General features: G+C 50.5%; 1 long non-coding RNA gene across 1 annotated transcript; it reads right to left on the bottom strand.

Annotated features, from left to right (window-relative positions):
• Positions 1-1,339: 1,339 nt before the first annotated feature.
• LOC114007872 (uncharacterized) lies at positions 1,340-5,068 on the bottom strand. Its single transcript, XR_003549455.1, has 4 exons — positions 4,772-5,068; positions 2,992-3,137; positions 1,899-2,120; positions 1,340-1,393 (listed from the first exon to the last, which is right to left on the bottom strand). It is a non-coding gene; the product is annotated as an uncharacterized LOC114007872 (long non-coding RNA).
• Positions 5,069-5,088: the final 20 nt, after the last annotated feature.

Genomic DNA, 5,088 nt, shown 5'->3' with positions numbered 1-5,088 from the left:
TCGAGTCCCAGACCCGGAGGCTTAAACACGCCAGGAGCATATGCATGCGTGCCCAAGATCCCAAGAGGAGAATGCAGGAGAAGGGATTGCGGTGTGGCCATCCCCCCTGGGGGGTGATTTCTCGCTTTCTGTCTCTCTGTCTCTCTGTCAAGCGCACATGCCCTATAGCAAAAACCTCTCCAAAAAAAAAAAAAAAAAAATCCAGGGTTTGTGTATCTCTTCAAGGTATCAATGACTCAGATTCCTTTATCTTCCTGCTTTGCCATCCACAGCATACGATTCTTATCTTCATAGTCTCAAGATGGCTGCTGCACCTCCAGACATAGCATCCATGTTCCAGGCAGGAAGAAAGCAGGACTCAAAGTCATCTCCATTCAAGGTTTGCCTTATTTGGGAAGAGAACCCCCTTCCTAGAGATTTCTGCTTATTGTTCCTTGCCCACCCCTGAGTCACATGGCCACCACTAGCTGTAAAGGAGCCTGGGAATTTGAGAATGTCACTTTCCACCACTATGGTAGAGGACAAGAGGGGGGAGGGGAGCTGGAATGGGTGTGAGACTAACTGGAGTATTGCCTGACACCAGGTCTCTTATCTCAGGCCCAGGACTCTAGGTGGTTTACATTGTGACAGGGCTGGCTGCAGGGGTAGGAAGGAGGAGGGGGGCCACACACGTTTATCTAGGCCAGAACCAAGACAAATGGCCACCTCTTGCTCAGGTATTGATAAGGCTTCAGGAGGTAAAAACCACTCAAAAGAAGAGAGAAAACCTGTTCATGTTTGGTGGACTGGAAGAAAGAAGCGAGGTCCTTCGGCCCATGACGAACTACCAATTACTAGAACATTTACTGAGAGCTGAACACTGCTTTCAGACCCTCACCTGGGAAAGTGTTTTTTATTTTTTATTTGTTTTAGAGATCATTGTGGATACAGACAAAAGAGGGTGAGAGAAAAAGATACCCTCAACAGTCTCATCCCACCGATCCCCTTCCCCCAGCCCTCCAGCTCTTCAGGATCTTGGGCACCCATGCTCATGCCAGGTGTTTTCAAGCCGACCCAGGAATTTGAACGAGCGGTCAGCTGGGTGACTTCCAGCTTGTAGGGCAGAGCATTACAGTGACAAAGCACCTGGGTCCTGGGGAAGTATCTTTAAAGTAGAATACAGCCGATCGAGGGGGCAGCAGGTGGTAAGGAGGTTAAGATAGCAGGATCCCACACAGCCAACTGCATGGTTCGAGTCCTGGACCCCGCGGCTTGAGACTCACACCAGGCACGCATGCATGTATGCCCAAAATCCCAAGAGGAGAATGGAGAAGGGAATGCAGCATGGCCATCCTCCCACGATGTGATTTTTCACTCTTTCTTTTTCTCTCTCTAGCTCATCCATGCATATATCCTATGGGGGAAAAAAAACAAAAATTAAGCAACTAGGTGGTAGTCAAGAAAATGCCCTTCGGGAACCAGCAGTTAGCGTAATGGCTATGTCGCTGGACTCCTATGCAGCCGACCATGGTTCGAGGCCCGGACCCAGCGGCTTCACGCCAGGCACATGTGCATGGAGAAGGGATTTCAGTGTGGCCATCCCCCCTGGGGGATGATTTCTCGCTTTCTTTCTCTCTGTCTCTGTCTTTCTGGCGATTTCTCGCTTTCTGTCTCTCTGTCTCTCTCTGTCTGTCTGGCAAGCACACATGCCCTTTAACAAAAAAATCTCTTCAAAAAAAAAAAAAGAAAAGAAAGAAAGAAAAAAGAAAAGAAAATGTCCTTGGATAGAGGGGAAGAAAACAAAACAGAAAACCAAAAGAGAAGTTCATGTTTGGAAAACAGCTTAGGAAAGAGTTTGGGAACAAAGTGTGATCAAGCTCCACTAGAAATAAAAGCAAACATTCTCTCTGGACACTAACCAGCATGAAGATGTCCCAGCATCCCACCCACTTCCGGGTGGCAAGATGTAAAGACGCCAGAAAAATAAAACACCAATGATGACAAAACTCCTTGGGTCATGCACTCTGGTGGAAAGAGAGATCTGGGTTTCCATCCTAGCCCCATTCCTCCTGGATTGAACTTCTCCAAGCCTGTCTGGGGTTAGCGACCTCTACATTTCCCCAACGTGGCAGGTTCATCAACTGCAAGTGACGGAAAAGGCAGGTTAAAGCGATAGAAGCTAAGAGAACTCCTTGGCATATATTACTGAAATATTCTGGGACAGTTCTGGGCCTTCAGGTTCAATGGGATCCAGGGGCTGAAACCATGAAGGCTCTATCATCTGGTGGTGCTCTGGCTTCGGTGGCTCCAGTCCCAGGCCACCAATCAGCCCACACTAGAGTCTATCTTTACGGTCATCCCAGTGCAAAGTCCAGTTCCCTTTTCTGCTAGAAAGAGCGAATTATGTCGGAACCAGCAGGTGGCATGGTGATTAAGGCACTGGACATTCCCACAGGGCTGACCAGGGTTCGAGTCCTGAATCTGGTGGCTTGCTTTCTCACTTCCTCTCTCTCTCACTCTCACCCTCTGTCTCTCTCTGGTCAAATTTAAAAATAAATGAATAAATAAATAAAATTAAATAAATAATTATTTTTTTAAAAAAAGAGCAAATTCTGAAATGGTCTCTCTGGGGCGCACTCAGATCACACACCCACCTCTGCACCAATCACTGTGACCGAGTGGGATGAGGGAGCAGGTGCAAATAGAGTCAGTGCCCTCCCCACGGAGCACATGGACTGAGAGCCAGAGAGCCCTGCTTCCCTCCAAGTGTGGGCTCTGAGTCTAGAAGGGCAACCCAACATTGGACAACAAAGCCAAAGCTCACACTGATTGCGAGGAGCTTCCAGAACTTCTCAGTCAAAAAATGCCTTTTTTCCTACAGCCAGCTGCCTCCGGTCTTGGGCTTGGGGATCAGAATCCTAGCCACTTCCGGCCGAGTCGGAGAATGCCAGAATCTCTAAGCTGAAGGGGCCCTTGGAAGTGATCCTGTCTTCCTCCCTTGCCTCCACTCACCGGGGTCCAGAGGAGGGGGAGGTCGGCCCAAGCAAGCTGGGCTGGGTCAGCCACGGGACAGCACTGGAATGGGCCTCCCTCTGCAATGCGGACCATGCTTTCTCTCACGTCCGCCCGCAGCCTCGCTGAGCATGGTGTATGAAGAACTAAACAGAAGCCCGAAGAATGTCACCAGAAACGGGAACAGGTTCCGGCCAGCACATTGTGATAGCTCAGTGAACAATTTCTCCGAGGAAAGAAAATCCTCTTGGACTGAAGGAGGCCAGGCTGCAGGAAGGGCTGGACATCTGGGGCCCCTCCAGCCTGGATAAGGGGCAGTGTGGCTCAGGAAGGAGGATTTGTCCATGACAGGCTGATGCGGGCTGAGGAAAGCAGGGCTCAGTCTAAAGGACCCCGTCAGGGACTTCACACAATATGCACCAATGAGAAAACGAAGGCTGTGGAAGCACAGAGAAACCACAGTCTCCTGACCCCACGGGCCTGGTGTGCTACCAGCCACCCCTCAAAGGACCGCCACCCCGGCCTGCTCCGCACAGTGAGATCTGCTTCCCACGTGCTCTCCAAGGAGGCCAAGAGCCCGGTTCATGCTTTCTGCGAAAGGGAAAATGCAGGCCCCGCCAGCCTTCCCTTTCATCTCTCTCTTCCTGGGCAACACCCGGGCCTGGCAGTTTCATTTCTCAGAAACTTGGGGACACACTTGGTAAGTTTATCTGAGCAACATATCCATGTCAGGGAGGAAAGTTTCCAGGGAGAATATGTCGCAATACCCTTATTTATAGGCTGCGTTTTTCTCTGCCTTTTTTTTTTTTTAAGGTTTTTGCCATAATGCACATGCATTCACCAGAGAGAAACAGAGAGAGTGAAAGTGAGAAGTCCACCCCCAGGGGGATGGCGACCCTGCAATTCTGTCTCCTCCATTCTCCTCTTTGGGATTCTGGGCACGCACACAAGTACTGGAATGATTTTCAAGCTGCCGGGTCTGAGTCTTGAACCATGGTCGACTATGTGGGAGTCCAGTGCCTTAACCACCATGCTACCTTACTGGGACTTGAGTAGATACACCAAATGGCTCCAGATCCTAAGGCACTTAAGAGGATTATCACAGGGACCAGCAGATGGCTATGTCACTGGACTCCCATGTAGTTGACTGCGGTTCGAGTCCCAGACCTGGTGGCTTCAACTCACGCCAGGCACGTGGGCGTGCGTGCCCATGATCCTGAGAGAATGGAGGAGAAGGGATTGCGGCGTGGCCATCCCCCCTGGAGGGGTGATTTCTCGCTTTCTGTCTCTCTGTCTCTGTCTTCCTGGCAAGCGCCTGCACCCTATAGCAAAAACCTCTTAAAAAAAAAAAATGATTATCACAACTTCTTATGCAGAGGTTTCCTGAAACGCCCAGCCAAGTGGGAAAGAGAATGGAAAGAAAGTTATCACCCTTCAGTGATCGGTTAGGCTGTTGTGGGGTCTGAGCAGACAAGCCAGGAATAGCTTTTTCTCCCGTTAACGCTTTCAAGGCCTAGAAAATACACACTACAGGCTTTGGAAAGCCCTTGAGGGGTCCCGTTTACTACCGTGTACCAGAAAAGCCTTCAGTCCTTCAAGTTCAGAAACGAACCCTTTCTTCACCTGCTTTTCCTGCTCCTAGGTGTGCAGAAGTGCTAGACTAGAGCTCCTTCCATCCGGGCCACATCCTTCTTTCAGGAAGAAAGCAGTCCCTGGGGTTAGACAGTGGGGAAACACAAGCTCCGCAAGGCTGACCCACAGGAGAAGGTTCCAGGCTCACCTCTGGCAACCTCCCTGAGTAGGTTGGTCACACGCTGAGCTGGGACTCATCCTGGTGGTGGATCGTGGCTTTGAGGTCCTATTGGGGTTGACTGTCTCTGTCTCTCTCTCCTCTCCCCCTCTCTCCTGGAAGAAATAAAGTCGAAAAAAAGTAGTCCCATAGGGAGGAAAGCAGCCATTCCCCACGAGGTGAGGATAGGCTTGCTGAGCAGGCAAAGGCAGCAGAGAGCTCTGAATTCAGTTTCAGGCGTACCCAGCTCCCTACTCTGCCACCGCAGGGCTGGCCAGAACCTGTCCCCCAAAACCTTATACCCGGTG

Source organism: Tupaia chinensis, unplaced genomic scaffold (assembly GCF_000334495.1).
Source record: "Tupaia chinensis unplaced genomic scaffold, TupChi_1.0 Scaffold000248_2, whole genome shotgun sequence".
Classification (NCBI taxonomy): Eukaryota; Metazoa; Chordata; class Mammalia; order Scandentia; family Tupaiidae; genus Tupaia; species Tupaia belangeri.
Note: the sequence above shows the minus strand (reverse complement) of the source record. Positions and strands in the feature narration are given on the sequence as shown.